Raw genomic sequence first — 17,060 nt, forward strand, 5'->3', positions numbered from 1 at the left:
AGAGCAGGGTTTGTAGAGTCAGGCAAAATAAAGGGTCAACTTGCAATCTAACCTTATCAGAGACCTGGTGGCTAAGGGACCTTTCTGCAGAGATTTGCAAGAACACACTCAGCAGAGAGCTGAGGCTCAGAAAGGAATTCAGGTAAGGAAAATCTTCTGCTGATTCAGAAAAAGGGCATTCACAAGTTTCTAACATTCTGGAAACATCACATGTTACTCTATTTACTCCCTACTTACTCCTTTCTATCTGCAGGGCACGCAGCAGGGTGGAGATAAAGATGCCCAGAAGAAAACAAAGCCTTCTTGGGGGAAGCTGTAAGAGGTCAGGAGGGAATTCTTTATTAGAAGGTGAAGATCGTGCAGGGCATGGAGGCTCATGCCTGTAATGCCAGCACTTTGGGAGGCCAAGGTGGGCAGATCAACTGAGGTAGGAGTTCGAGACCAGCCTGGCTAACATAGCAAAACCCCCTCTCTACTAAAAATAAAAAAATAGCTGGGCCTGGTGGTGTGCACCTGTAATCCCAGCTACTCAGGAAGCTGAGGCAGGAGAATCGCTTGAATCCGGAAGGTGGAGGTTGCAGTGAGCCGAGATGGCACCACTGCACTCCAGCCTAGGTGATAAGAGTGATACTCCATCTCAAAAAAAAGAAAGAAAGAAGTTGAATATCAAGGCTGGAGACCAGGACACTCTTGACAAATCTGACCAGATTTGATACACACCTAAGAAATGTAAGACTCAGAGTCTGTTAATTCTACATAAGCCTAAGGATTAAATCAAATAAAGAATGACAGCACAAGTAATGAGGATACTGGCTTATACCTAGGTGTTTGTATTTCTTTAGGTCTAACTCCAACTGTATATCCTATTTTAAATTAATATTTGTTATTCTTTGTTTTTTGTTATTTTAATAAAAAACTCTATTTAAATTTATTTAAAGAACAGTAGCCATATGTGGTGGCTCTTGCCTGTAATCCCAGCACTTTGGGAAGCTGAGGCAGGTGGATTGCTTGAACTCAGGAGTTTGAGGCCAGCCTGACTAACATGGTGGAACCGCATCTCTACAAAAATACAAAAATTAGCCAGGCGTGGTGGAACCCCCTGTAGTCTCAGCTACTTGGGAGGCTGAGGTGGGAAGACTCCTTGAGCCTGGGAGGTTGAGGCTACCATGAACCTTGATCACACCACTGCTCTTAAGCCAGGGCGACAGAGTGAGACACCATCTCAAAACAAAACAAAAAGAGAACACCAATGCCTTAGAAAACAATGCTTTCATTACTAATGCCATTGGGCAGCCAAGCAATTCAAACCTGCCTGACCCCACATGGCAGCTTATTTCAAGTACAGGCAAGGAGACTCAAAGGAAATAAACTGTGGGTTCTAGCGATGCCAACCTATAAGGTTCTTATAACTGTCGTAACGCTTGATCAATACTTATTAACAAACCACATTCTAGGAGGAACAAGTTTTAAAAGCCTGAAAATTGGACAGCCAATGTCCTAAAGCAGAATAAGTAGCAGTGAGAGAGAGACCAGACACAATGTGTCCCTGGGGTGATACTGAAAATGTCAGTAAATAGTTTAGCCTTCACATACAAAAAAGCACACCAAATTCTACAGTGAAAGGTGGAGGCATTATGTGCAGAGTCAAGTTAGACTCCTTGGAGGTTCCAAGAGCTCAGAGAAGACCCCTGGATTTCGGGGCAACTTGTTTGGTTAAAAAAAATGTAGAAAAGGAAACACTGAGGTCCCACAAAGAGATGAAAAACTACTCTTTTGGGGCAACTTTTATTTCTCATCAAATATCCATGTACCCACCCACTTTTCTGACCCTCTTCCATTAGTTAGGGGCCATGTGGCTGATAGAAGAGTGACTGATGCTGCTTCTGGGCTGATGTGTATAGGAGCTGGCACCTAACATGCCCACTCAGGGGCCACATGCCAAGGTGTCAGGGCAGGATGTGGAATAGAACTCCTCCTCCAAGCTGACTTGGGAGCATTGTGAAAGCATGCAAGAAGCCTGGGAGGTACAAGGCTTCTGAGATTTCAGAGGTAGTTTGCTCCTGCAGTTTGGCCTCACCAGATCTGGTGTGTACATACCTCATTCCTATGCCAATCTCAGTAGCCGGGCCAGGAGGCAAGAGAACCTCCGCCATTAACTCTTGTGTGACCTTGAGGAAGTCACTCTTCTCTGGGTGTCATTTTCCTCATGTGGAAATTCAGAGTTGGGACAGTTCTGCTCTGTCAGTCTCCAATTTTGTATTTTTGAAAATTTCCATCTAATAGTGTCTGAAAAGTTGCCAGTACTAATGTCTGTATATCCCTATTTCCTACCTAGACACCTCTCCATCCACCCATCTGTCTATGTTCATCCATCCATCCTCCCATCATCCATCCTTCCATCCATCCATCCTTCCATCCATCCATCCTTCCATCCATCCATCCTCCCATCATCCATCCTTCCATCCATCCATCCTCACCTCCATCCATCCTTCCATCCATCCTCCCATCCATCCATCCTCCCATTCATTCATCCTCCCGTCCATCCATCCTCCCATCTATCTATCCTTCCATCTATTCATCCATCCTCCCATTATCCATCCTTCCATCCATCCATCCTCCCATTCATCCATTCACCAATCCAACCATCCTTCCATCCATCCTCCCATCTATCCATCCTCCCATCCATCCATCCTTCCATCCATTCTTTCATCCTCCCATTATCCATCCTTCCATCTATCCATCCTTCCATTCATCCCTCCTTTCATCCATCCATCCTCCCACCCATTCATCCTTTCATTCATTCATCATCCTATTCATCCATCCTCCAACCCATCTCCATCCTCCCATCCATCCATCCTCCCATTCATTCATCCTCCCATCCATCTCCATCCTCCCATCCATCCATCCTCCCATCCATCTCCATCCTCCCATCCATCCATTCTCTCATCCATCCTTCCATCCATCCATCCTCCTATTATCCATCCTTCCAGCCATCCATCATCACATTCATCCATCCTTCCTTCCATCCATCCATCCTCCCATCCATCCATTCTTTCATCCATCCATCCTCCCATCCATCCATCCTTTCATCCATCCATCCTCCCACTTGTTCATCCTCCCATTCATCCATCCTCCTATTCATCCATCTTCCCATCCGTCTCCATCCTTGCATCCATCCACCCGTCCTTCCATCCATCTCCATCCTCCCATCCATCCATCCTTCTATCCATCCATCCTCCCATCCATCCATCTTTCTATCCATCCATCCTTCCATCCATCCACCCATTCCCCCATCCATCCATCCATCCATTCATCCTCTCATCCACCCATCCTCCTATCCATCCATCCTCCAATCCATGTATCTGCCCATCCACCTCCATCCTCCCATCCATCCATTGCTCCATTTTACTCCTGTTTCATTATGAAGGGAGCTGGGACAGCTGAAATAGTGTTTGGGACTCAGCAATTTGCCTCCCCTTCCCTACATCCCTTCCTGTGATTGTTAATTTTATATTAAACTGTCTGGGCCACAGTACCAGATAGTTGGTCAAACACTATCCTGGGTGTTTCTGTGAGGGTGTCTTGGATGAGATTAACATTTAAACCGGTGGGCTTTAAGTAAAAAAGATTACCCTCCACCATGTGGGGTGGGCTCCATCCAATTAGCTGAAGGCCTGATGACAACTGGCAACAGCAAAACATCCTCAGAGATACACACATGAGCAGAAATGCAGGAGCCTGCTCTGAATTCCCTAACATAAACATAAAAGGGCACATACCTCACATGCTTACAAACAGAAAAAATTCAAGGTGTTGCTCAGAATGTGCCAACACAAAGCAAATGCTGTCACAGCACCTGTACCTCAGCACTATCCCTCCCGCCCACACTCCCGATCTGCCCAGGGTCATCCAGTGCCTCTTGGCCAGTCAGCATCCCCTGCACCAACCCTGCCACCCTCATGGCCCCTTCCTGATGGTGCTTCTCTGATTGGTTGCAACATGGACACTCAGAGTTTGGGAAGAGGAAGCAGTGATTGTGTTGTGCTTTGCAACCCTTCCCCCTGCCCCCACTCCCCAATTCTTTTTTTCAGAGAACTTAGCAGTAAAGGCTAATTTATGAAGTCCCTAAAGATTTGAACTTTCTGCAGAACTGGCTGCAGTTTCCAGTGGGTTAGAGTCTACTTGGAGTAGAGCAGAAGCCATGAGCTGTGCTGCCGAGAGGAGGGAAGGAAGAAGCCACAGCCCAGGACCCACACCAGACCAGCATCCCCAACAGCCTTCCTTCCCTACAGAGAGCTCAAAGATGACACCGAGTGTTAGGTATGGGATGAAAGGGATGCAGGGTGTGGGATGAGATCTGGAAGAGCAGGAAGGGGGAGGGGTCAGGAGCTCTGTGGTTGGAGGGACCACCTCCGTTACTAACATCCCAGTCAAATTCAGAAACTACCCAAGCCGTGGAGGCTCCTAAAGGTGCTTGCTCCATGCTTGTACCATCCCAGTTCCCTCCCAGGGTTGCAAGATCAAATCCAGTTTAAGGCTACTCCTTGGATTTTCTCATGTTATGGGCTGACGCCCACTGCTGGGACCAAACATTCAATCCCCTCTCCATAAAGGCCAAAACTAAGTTCGGCAAGGATAAATTCACATTAAAAATAAGAGGTTTACAGCCAGGTGTGGTAGCTTACGCCTATAATCCCAGCACTTTGGATGACCAAAACAGGAGGATCTCTTGAGCTCAGGAGTTTGAGACCAGCCTAGTCAACACAGTGAGACTCCATCTCTACAAAAAATTTAAAAATTAGCTGATCATGGTGGCACGTGCCTGTGGTCCCAGCTACTTGGGAGGCTGAAGTAGGAGGATCACTTGAGCCCAGGAGGTCGAGGCTACAGTGAGCCAAGATCGTACCACTGCACTTCAGCCTGGGCAACAGAGCAAGACACTGTCTCTAAAACAAAGAAAGTAGAGGCTTTTTTTAAAAAATTATTTTTTAATTTTTTATTTTACTTTTTCCTTTGGAGATGGAGTCTCGCTCTATCGCCCAGGCTGCAGTGCAGTAGTATGATCTCGGTTCACTGCAACCTCTGCCTCCTGAGTTCAAGTGATTCTCCCCAGGCTCCCGAGTAGCTGGGACTACAGGCATGCACCACCACACCCGGCTAATTTTTGTATTTTTTAGTAGAGATGGAGTTTCACTATATTGACCAGGCTGGTCTTGAACTCCTGACCTCAAGTGATCCACCCTTTTCAGCCTCCCAAATGTTGGGATTACAGGCGTGAGCCACTGCACCCAGCCGCCAAAGTAGAGGTTTAATTTTCACTGTTGAAAATAACAGAAGAGCCGGGCACGGTGGCTCATGCTTGTAATCCCAGCACTTTGGGAGGTCAAGGTGGGTGGATTGCCTGAGGTCAGGAGTTCGAGACCAGTCTGGCCAACATGGTGAAACCCTGTCTCTACTGAAAATACAAAAACAATTAGCCAGGCATGGTGGCGTGCATCTGTAATTCCAGCTACTCAGAGGCTGAGGCAGGGGAATTGCTTGAACCAGGGAGGTGGAGGTTGCAGTGAGCCGAGATAGGGCCATTGCACTCCAGCCCGGGTGGCACAGCGAGACTCTGTCTCAAAAAAAAAAAAAAAAGAAAAAAGAAAAATAAAAAAAAGAAAAAAGAAAAAGAAAGAAGGAAAAGAAAATAACAGAAGAGACTGTCCCAGCCCATCTCACTTCCTTTTCCTAGAGCACTTACTTTTGGAAACCTGTTATTAGTAGTTCTTTCTCTGTCTCTTTTAAATGTATGTAAATCTTTTTAAAAGCTAAATAAGCCTCTTGCCAACTTTAGGACCCAGGTATGTCTTTCTCCAAGGACCTGGGAATCATCCCTTTGAAAGGTAATCACCAAGGAACATAGCTCCCCATCTTCTAGTCTCTGGAGAAGCATAGGAGCCTAACTTCAGCTCCAACTTGCAAAACTACCTCTTGCCATAAAGAAATAAGAAGTTTGTGCTGGGCGCGGTGGCTCAAGCCTGTAATCCTAGCACTTTGGGAGGCCGAGGCGGGCGGATCACAAGGTCAGGAGATCGAGACCACGGTGAAACACCGTCTCTACTAAAAATACAAAAAATTAGCCGGGCGCGGTGGTGGGCGCCTGTAGTCCCAGCTACTCAGGAGGCTGAGGCAGGAGAATGGCGTGAATCCGGGAGGCGGAGCTTGCAGTGAGCCGAGATCGCGCCACTGCACTCCAGCCTGGGGGACACAGCAAGACTCCGTCTCAAAAAAAAAAAAAAAAAGAAGTTTGTTTTTCCTCTGGATAAAGGCAAATTAATAACCAGGTGACTTTAGGATGAACTAAGTGTGACAAATAGAACTAGTCCCCTGAAAACTAGTTATTGTTTAACGTGAGAACACGTATGTAACAGATTAGAGCTGCTTGGCTAGACAAAAGATAAAACTCCTTTCTGTCTTTGCAATATCCTTGCAGATCGCCTGGCATGCGTGTCCCTTTCTGTTTGAATGCTTATGCAATAATACAACTGTTTTCTTTCTCTTCTACCTTTGTGAAGAGGTTTTCTGGGTTGAGAGAAGATTTTGTTTGTAATTTTCATTCCCCAGCAATTCTCGTGCTCTTCTAAAGAGAGGATACCCAGGCCTTTCAGGAGGAGGGAGGCTGAGGTGGCACCACCGACAGAGGAGGGAGGGAGGAGAAAGGAGGGGGCATGCAGGCCCTGCCAAGGTCAGACACTGCTGGTATAACGGAACCTGGGCATCATCCAGAAGAAACAGGTTCAATCCATCCTGGACAGTTACCCTGCTTCCCCAGCCCCCAGCCAGTCTTCCTGCCCGGGCTCTCCGCCCTGGTTTCGCCTGCCCTCCTTTATGCATCAACTGTTAAACTTCTTTTGTTTTTCCCTTCAGCAATTCTTGCCTGCTTTGCAGACAGAGGCTGTGTGTAATAGATGCACAGTAAGATTCCATCCTCTACCTGTCTGCCGAGTCCCCCTTGTTCCCACGGTGAACCTCATTCATCTGGACTCCATTCATGACATTTTTAAAAATCACTTTCCTAAACAAAGACTGAAGTGCATTTTGCTTTTTCTGCAAAGGAAGATGATGTCAAGTAAATTTATCAACAAACTTGCTGGGAGCCACTCAACTGACTTGAGATCAGGAATTGTTTTTGAGCATTCAATGACATCTTTGCATACTGGATTGTCAAGTATTGATTATTTTTCTCCTCCACCCTCACTCCCCACAGCTTAAATGGGACCCCAGGCTCTGCCCTAGTCAGGCGGGGGGCAAGTTGGTACCTAAGGGGAAGGCCTGAAGAAGCAATTTGGTGTAAGCCTTTGAACTCTAATTCTCAACACTGGCTGCATTTCAGAATCACCAGAGGAGCTTAAAAGTATATATGTGAATGTGCAAATCCCACCCCCAGCGTTTCTGTCTTAATTGAGGCGCGATGGTGCCCAGGGCAGCATCTGCCTTAACAGCTCCCGGGTGGGAGTTTCTATCACATCTGTCAGTCAGCGCTCCCTGTGAGTTCAGAAGCCTAGAGGTAAAGGCCTCTCAACCCTAGATGCTCATTATAGCACCGAGAGAGCTTTTTAAAAATATGAATGCTGGCCCAGCATGGTGGCTCATGCCTATAATCCCAGCACTTTGGGAGGCTGAAGTGAATGGATCCTTTGAGCCCAGGAGTTCAAGACTAGCCTGGGCAACATAGTAAAACTCCATCTCTACAAAAAATACAAAAAATTAGCTGAGGGTGGTGGCACGGGAGGCTGGGGTGGGAGGATCACCTGAGCCCAGGAGGTCGGGGCTGCAGTGAGCCATGATCAAGCCACTATAATTCAGCCTGGGCAACAGAACAAGACACTGTCTCAAAAAAAAAAAAAAAAAAAAAAATTGAATGCCTGTCACAACGCCCAGCAATTCTAGTTTATTTTATTGGGCTGAGCTGAGACCTGGGCACCAGGAGCCTCTAATGGGTAGCCAGAGTGAGACTCACTGGGACAGGGGAAAGAACCCTGACTTCTCAGTAAGACTGACTAAGCCTAGAGTCTGGGCTCTGCTGGGTGACTGTAAGCAGGTTGATTCACCTCTCTGAGCCTCAATTTTCTCATTTCCAACATTGGAGTGCTGCAACCCACCATGCAGGGTTGACTGCAGCTGGCGTCCTCCACCAGAATGGCCTCCATTAGCTCTCTCAGTAGTTTTCCTTATCAGAAAATGGACCTTTACCGTCAATAATTAACTACATTACCAATAAGAATTCAGTTCTTATCAATAGAAAGGTGCTGTTTTGGGTGATGTGAAAAAGAAGATGCCAGGGCCCGCCTGTCCTCCCAGTTTTTGACAAGTGTCAGGACAATGGCTCTTTTCCATCTCTCATAAAATCCTGTTTCAGGAGGCTGGCTCTTTTGAATCAAATTGTACTTAATTAAATCCTCCCTGAAACTCAGGGGAGTTTCACAGGAACTCTGCATATATTTACAGCCTTTGGCTAGGCATGGAGGTTTGTGCCTATAATCTCAGCACTTTAAGAGGCCAGGGTGAGAGCATTGCTTGAGCCCAGGAGTTCAAGACTAGCTGGGAAACATAGGGAGATCCCCCCGTCTCTATCAAAAATAAATAAACAAATAAATAAATAAACAAATAAATAAATAAATAGCTAAGCGTGGTGACATACACATATGGTCCCAGCTATTTGGGAGGCTGAGGTGGGAAGAGGGACAGAGCCTGGGAAGTCGAAGAGGCAGTGAGCTGTGATCTTGCCACTGCACTCCAGCCTGGGCGACAGAGACAGACCTCTTCTAAGAGAAAAACTGGCTGGGCGTGATGGCTTATGCCTGTAATCCCAACATTTTGGGAGGCCAAGGTGGGTGGATCACCTGAGGTTGGGAGTTCGAGACCAGCCTGGCCAGCATGGTGAAACCTTGTCTCTACTAAAAATACAAAAATTAGCCAGGCGTGGTGGCGGATGCCTGTAATTCCAGCTACCCGGGAGGCTGAGGGAGCAGAATCGCTTGAACCCAGGAGGTGGAGGTTGCAGTGAACCAATATCGTGCCATTGCACTCCAGCCTGGGTGACAAGAGCGAAACTCTACCTCAAAAAATAAATAAATAAATAAACCCCCAAAACCAAAGTTCTGCATGCTACATCTTATTGTAAATAATGCATTTTTTTAAAGAAATAATAACATTTATATTACAAAATAAATAGGCAAGTTAGCTCAGGTACTGAGCCTGGAACTTACTGTCAGATCATGTGGATTCCAGAGCATCTGTGTGTGTTTGGCTAACACCCCTCCCCCTTCCAGCCTCCATTTGCTCCACTAAATTTTAGACTGTGATTCTGAAAAGTGGGGTTGAAAATCCTGTTGCTGCTATGAAGACTGTGCATTTCTATAGCTCATTCCTAATGTCATCGTCAGCAGGCAGAAGATGCAGTTTCACAGCCCTTCAGGGTGTGACTGAGAGGCTTTCTCCAAGTGTGCCCTTTCATTAAACTTTCTGAACTGCTATTGGTTCTGCACTCAGCAAGGTGCAGAAAGGGATAAAGACAAAACAGACATGGATTCTGCCTGCCTGCCCTCAAGTAGATTGAGGTTTGGAAGTTCAGACAGGTCATGCATGTAACCAACTCTAACACACAGTAGAGAAGAGGTCTGGCTGGGAGTCGGGGCAGGCTTGCTAGAGGAGGGAGTATTTTAACTGTGCGTCGAGGAGGATCAGAGTGTGGGTAATGGGGCAGGTGATGCCCTTCTCCTAATGTCAAAGATGCCAAGGCCCAGGATGTAAGGAGGCAGGAGGCAGTTCCCGGAGATCTTGGATTATTTTTAGGAGAGGTGAAATAGCTGGTCAACAGGTATGCATGTTTTAAGGTCTTTGCTGCACATTGCCTAAGTGTCCTCCAGAAAGGATGCTCCAATGTACACTTAGCCAGGCATTAAGATGCCTGGAGCCTTGGTCTGAAAATGCAGAAAGAAGAGATGCAGGGGCTGTGAGATGGAGTGGAGTTGTCCTGTTAGCTCAACAAGTATTTTTCATCCCCTGTCTTTCATCATGCTGTCTGCGTGGTGTACAGAGATGAAGAATGGACACATTCCTGCCCTCAGGGAGCTCAGCCTACTGGCAGAGATAGACCACAGCCCAAAAGTGTGGGCAAATCTAGGGCTCCCTTGAAAGTTTTAGGAAGGCGTTGTTTGTTTTGAGAAAGGGTCTCCCTCTGTCGCCCAGGCTAGAGTGCAATGGCAAGATCACAGCTCACTGCAGCCTCAAAGTCCCAGGGTCAAGCAATCCTCCCACTTCAGCCTCCCAAGTAGCTAGAACCATAAGCTCATGCCACCATACCCAGCTATTTTTTTTTTAAAGACCAGGTCTCACTGTGTTGTCCAAGCTGGTCTCAAACTCCTGGGCTCAATCAATCCTCCCACCTCAGCCTCGCAAAGTCCTGGGATTGCAGGTGTGAGTCATCGAGCCTGGCTGACAAGCAGGTTTTTGAGCTGAAAGGAGTTTGTCCTTTCTGGAGTCTCCCTCTTTGAGGCACCTCATTCACCTCAGTGGAATTATTCACAGGGTTTCACCAGTAATCCTTGGGTTCCCTGACTCCCCAAAAGGCATCTAAGCTTCCTGGCTTTGCATTGGCTGACTGTACTCCCTCCCACATTCTTTGTCCCAGCTATTTAACTTCAGCACTGGAGGAATCGCCAAGGTGCTTGAAGAGTTCTGCCCAGCCTCCTGGAAGGCTGTGCCTTCTCAGGTCATCGAGCAAGGAAGCCATCCCTGAGAGTCTCATCCGAGAGCCCTTGCAGTGGGCATCCAAGGCCGTAAAAATTTGCATGCCTGTGAACCCAGCTTTCAGAAACGATCTTAAGGAAATAAGCATGAGTATTTGCAGAGATTTATCTACAAGATTGTGTGTGAGAACCTTATTTATAAAAGGGAAAAAATCATTGAAGATTATCTAAATTTTCAATCATAGAGTTTGGCTAAATAATTTATGGCATATTCACACAATGCAGGAATTGTAAATTACATCATGAAAGAATATTTAATGACATGAAAAGAAACTTAAAGCATTTGCAAAATAGTGTGTACTACATGATCCTATTTCTGATAGAAAAAATATATATACAAATGTAGAGACATAAGGGAGAGAGAAAAGTCATATATCAAAAATATAAAATATTTATGATTTCAGGGTAGTGGATTAATAAGAAATTTTAATTCTCTTCTCTGGATGTTTTCTGTGATGTTCATTATTTGTTTAATCAGAATTAAAAAAATACTCTATTTTTTGAAAATGACATCTCCTGGCACAGGACAAGGATTCCCATCTGAGGCACATGCGGGTAGGAGGTGGGTGCTGGGTGCCGGGGAGCTGCACTGCTTAGGCCAGGAGAGTTGCCCTGAGCTCCCGGCTGCTGGGACACACTTCTCAGCCATGCCCTCCTCTGCAAAGTGCCATACAGCTGCCTCGACCCTGGGCAAACAAATCCTCTGACTCCTCAGCTCCATTACAGGCCATAATGGGACAAACCAGGCCTCAGGACCGATGGTTGCATAAAAGCATGATGGATAGATTTTTCTGGTCACTGCGTTCCACCCAGCTGAGCAGGCACATTCAAACTCCTTCCCCTCTGGACTGCATAGCTCATGCAAAGCAGGCGCCTTCTTCAGACAGCCTTCTGGACTAACTCCACTGTGCCGTGTGCTTCAGAAGCCCCTGCTCTAATTCATAACGAACACTTGCAGAGTACTTTACTTGTAACAACCCAAATGATCCTCACGACAACACTATGAGGGGGTACTGTGATGCTTTTGTGACAAACGAAGCAGCGGAGGCAGAGAGAGCACAAGCGATCACCCAAAGTCCCACACAGAGCCAGCATTCAGACCCAGGCAGTGCGGCCCCAGGCTCAGCCCGGGAGACACCATGCCATACAGCCCCCTGGCAGACAGTTGCTATCACAGTCACATTTCCATGGTGATTCTGAGTTGTTTCCAAATTTCTGCTGGAAGACTATGGATTCCTCGCAGGCGTGAACTGTGACTTTCACTTCCATGGGACCATCCAGGGCCCAGCAGAGCACTGAGTGCACAGCGCCTTCCCAGGGGCTTGTGTTCTCAGCTCCGAAGCCCCCCTTCTTTTGTACTCCACCTGCAGGTGCAAGTGGTGAATCCTACTGAGCCATAATCTTGCTGCTAGAGGCTTATCTACAGGTGCTTATGCAAGCAGTCTGGCAAAACACCTCTTTAGGGACAAATGTAGGGCTGGAGACTTGGGATGCCTCGGGATGTGTCAGATCACAGCTTTCTGCAGGGCTCAAGGCTTCTTGCTGCTTCTCCAGAACATCTCTCCAAATGCCTGCACAGCCCTGGGTACCTGGGTAGGGTCCAGCTCTACAAAGGATCATGGCTCGAGTCCTTCTGCTCCAATGGGAAAGATCAACCAACTGAGAGAAAGAGCATGCCGCCCAGAGTGGGAGCTGGTTGCCATCGACCTCTTGGCTGTCATTTGTTTCTTCAGGGTTTCCAGGCTGGCTTCCAACCGAGGATGTAAGAGGCTGTTACCAAGTCTGGGCAGATCAGCACAAACATATTAACAGGGGTTATCTCAGCGTGGTATGATGAGGGATGACTTTTTCTCATGGCTTTGCTTCTCTGCCTTTTCTAATTTTCTGCAATGCACATGATTATTTGGGCAATTAAATAATTACAGGGAGGGGAAAGTCACTGTTCTTGCTCTGTCCCTTGCAGGACTCTTTTACCACATTTATATGGGCTGCTAAGCTCCAATGTGCCCTCTATTGCATGTGGCTTCCACCGAGCTCTTTCTGATCTTCACTCCAGCAAATTCCCATCTCTACTCTGTCCTTTCCACACCCTTCACTATGTACTGATCTGCTCAAAACCTTGCAGATTACAAAATGTTTCACTGGCCCGAGCCTGCCTGATTTCATAAGAAGTCATCTTTTGTGTCCTTGCAGAGCGTGCCTGGATCGTGTCTCTATCCTTGGTCCCTTACCTGGACTGTAGCCCCAGTTAACTGCTGAATACCAGCAGCCAGGTGTCCTCGGCAACCATGTTCACATGAAGCATCTTAGTCCCACCCACTCCTTCTATGTCTCTGCCAGCAGCATTGAGCTGTAGATGGGAAAGTGTATGGAAATATGACTGCCTTTTCCCTAGGGCAAAGAGGATTGGTGTTCTTTTCTTCAAAATTTCTTTTGAATCTGTCTTTTCTGTCTCCCCACTATGCCTCACTCATGCTCCTGAACCACCACTGAGGTCCAGGGCTGTACCTTTCTCATTTTGGAATCTCTAGGATCTAGCATAGTACCCAGTGCACAGTATGCCCTCAATGTATGCCTCTTGGTTCAATGAATGAATGCATGAACAAATGGGCAAATAAGCAAGTTTTAATAATTTGTCACCTTTTTATTTCTTGCAATCCTTCCTGTATTTCTTGCAATCCTTGTTTTATTCCTTGCAATCCTTCCTATATGTCTCTGCCAGTTGAATCTTCCAAAATGGTGACTCGATCACGTGAATCTCTTCTGGTGCCTTTAATGGCTCCCACTGTCTGCAAAGGCCTTTCAAAACCCAGCCTCTTGTTACCTTTCTTTGCAAGGATTTTATCTCCCACTCCCCGAAGCTCCGTTCCGGCTGACCTGGCCCCTCTGTATCCTTTCTTGCCCTTGTTGAGTTGCCTTTTTCTCTGTGTAGCCACTTAGCTGCCTGTGCTGATGCTTGCTGCTGGCTAAGCTTGTCATAAGTTCAGTGTGGCACCCTTTCCTGCGATGGGCTGATTACAATAAGGTCCCAATCTGGTGGTGCCTCCCTCTATTGCTGGGTTGGGTAATCTCCCAGTTACTCTGGGTTTGACCTTGTGACTTGCTTTGGTCAACAAGAAACAGGATGTTAGCAGAGACTTGAAAAGTGCTTGCTCATTCTGGCTTGCCATCTTTTGATGCTCTTGGGAATCCAGCAGCTGTCACCATTAAACAAGCCCAGGCTAGACCAGTTACCCTCATCATCTTAGCTGATAGCCAGCCAGCCACCATAGGCATGAGTCAGGCCATAGTGCTGGACCCACAGAATTATGAGCTAAATAAGTAGTGTTGGGTTAAGTCACTAAGTTTTAGGCATAGTGTGTTATGTAGCTCACAAACATATAAGACTGTGTGTTTTTTGACTGGAGGAAGAGATGCCATAAAGACCACCTTTTGAAACTTCTCAAATACTGCCATTGATGTGCTGATGGAGGTATGAAAACATCCACTAAAATTTGTGGTTTATTTATTTTTCATTATTTTGTTTAAGGAGGTCTATAGTGGAAGAGGGAGATATTTGGGGAAATTTGGTATAGACTAGCTTTCATGATGTAAGGGAGTTATTTTTGTGTGATAATGGCCCTACAGTTACACAGAAATTCTTCCTTATTTTTTTGGGAAGCACAAAAGTAGGGATAAAATGTCATGATGTGTACAATATGCTTTAAAATATTTTTGCCAAAATAATTAATGAAGCAAATACGGAAAATAATAACTGTTAAATCTAGGTGTTGGGTATATTGCAGTTCATTATGTTATTGCACACTTTTCTGTGTGTTTAAAATTTTCATTTAAAAATATGTTTTAAAAATGAAAAACTTTGAGCTAGATACCAGGTTATGAGCTAGGAGCATAGCAATGACCAAATAGACCCCTACCGACTCAAAGAATGTACATTCTTTGGGAAACATGTTTCCATCAGAAAATCTCAAATGCAATGTGACTGGGGTCTCCAGGACCTGTGTGAGCCTGGCTTTTCCTGTTCCCTCCACATCATCACTGCAGGTGTATTTTCCCGTTTTAAACATTTACTCTCCCAGTAGCCTTGCATCTCGAGGAATCGCTGTATAGTGGTACATGAATATAACACATAACAAAAATCATCTGTACGGTGTGTGTTGTTCCTGGGGTTCAATTCAGCAAATTTTTCCTGGGCACCCCTGTGTTCTTGGCACTGGAAAAGTACCAGGACTTAAATAGTAGATGGCCCAATCCCTGTCCTCTTAAAACCTAATGGAGGAGATGGAATGGGTCACCCAACCCGGACTGAGAGACAGGAATTAGCTGCAAGGGTAACCAGGACAAGCTTCTCTAATGATGGAGAGACCCTAGTGGAATGGGGAGATTCTTCTGGGAGAAGCGATGGATTCGTAGTTGGGCATCCCCACAGAGGGACTGGAAAGAAAAAAGACCTGGAGGAACCAATGTGCAATGTATGTGTGTTTCCTGGTTCAAGGGCTGGCAAACTTTCTCTAAAGGGCCAGATAGAAAACATTTTAGGCTTTGTAAGCCAAGGCAAAATCGAGGAGATTACATGGGTACTTATACAACAAGAATAAACAATTTCCACAATTTTTATTCACAGAATTCAAAACTTTATAGACACAGAAATGTAAATTTCCTGTAATTTTCACATAAGAACTATTCTTCTTTTGTTTTGTTTTGAGACAGGGCTGTGCTGATCCTCCCGCCTCAGACTCCCTAAGTGCTGAGATGTTGCAGGAAGTCAGGGACCCCAAACAGAGGGACTGGCTGGAGCTGTGGCAGAGGAACATGAATTGTGACAATTTCTTTTTAATATGGACATTTGTCAGTTCCCAAATAATACTTTTATAATTTTATATGCCTGTCTTTACTTTAATCTCTTAATCCTGTTATCTTCATAAGCTGAGAATGTACATCACCTCAGGACCACTGTGATAATTGTGTTTTCTGTACAAATTGATTGTAAAACATGTGTTTGAACAATATGAAATCAGTGCACCTTGAAACAGAACAGAATAACAGCAATTTTTAGGGAACAGAGAAGACAACCATAAGGTCTGACTGCCTGCGGGGTCAGGCAAAAAGAGTCATATTTTTCTTCTTGCAGAGAGCCTATAAGTGGACGTGCAAGTCGGAGAGATATCACCAAATTCTTTTCCTAGCAAGGAATATTAATATTAATACCCCGGGAAAGGAATGGATTCCTGGGGAGAGGGCTATAAACGGCCGCTCTGGGAATGTCTGTCTTATGCGGTTGAGATAAGGACTGAGATATGCTCTGGTCTCCTGCAGTACCCTCAGGCTTATTAGGGTGGGGAAAAACTCTGCCCTGGTAAATTTGTGGTCAGACTGGTTCTCTGCTCTCCAACACTGTTTTCTGTTGTTTAAGATGTTTATCAAGACAATACACGCTGAACATAGACCCTTATCAGCAATTCTCCTTTTTGCCCTTTGAAGTATGTGATCTACTCCCTGTTCTTAGACTCCTTCCCCTTTTGAAATCCTTAATAAAAAACTTGCTGGTTTGAGGCTCAGGTGGGCATCACAGTCATCACAGGCATCACAGTCCTGGAGTGATACTTGATGTCACCCCAAGCAGCCCAGCTGTAAATTCCTCTTTGTACTCTTTCTCTTTATTTCTCAGCTGGCCAACACTTATGGAAAATAGAAAGAACCTACATTGAAATATTGGGGGTGGGTTCCCCCAATATCTGGAGCCCAACGTGGAATACTGAGATTACAAGCATGAGCCACTGCATCCGGCCTCTTCTTTTGATATTTTTTTTTTTCAAACTTTTACAAATGTAAAAACCATTCTCAGCTTCTGGGCAGTAGCAAACCCGGCAGTGGCAGGTTTGGTTCCCCGACATCATTTGCACTTCCCTACTTTACATGATGGGTTGGTTCTTTTGTTTTTGTTTTTGTTTTGTTTTGTTTTGTTTTTTGTTTGTTTGTTTTTTTGAAATGGAGTTTCACTCTTGTTGCTCAGGCTGTAGTGCAATGGTCTGATCTCGGCTCACTGCAACCTCCACCTCCCAGGTTCAAGCCATTCTCCTGCCTCAGCCTCCCAAGTAGCTGGGACTACAGGCACTTGCCACCACACCTGGCTAATTTTGTATTTTTACTAGAGATGAGGTTTCACCATGTTGGCCAGGCTGGTCTGGAACTCCCGACCTCAGGTGATCCACCCACCTCGGCCTCCCAAAGTGCTGGGATTACCTGCGTGAGCTACCACGCCCGGCT

This window comes from Macaca fascicularis, chromosome 3, assembly GCF_037993035.2.
Source record: "Macaca fascicularis isolate 582-1 chromosome 3, T2T-MFA8v1.1".
NCBI classification, from domain to species: Eukaryota; Metazoa; Chordata; class Mammalia; order Primates; family Cercopithecidae; genus Macaca; species Macaca fascicularis.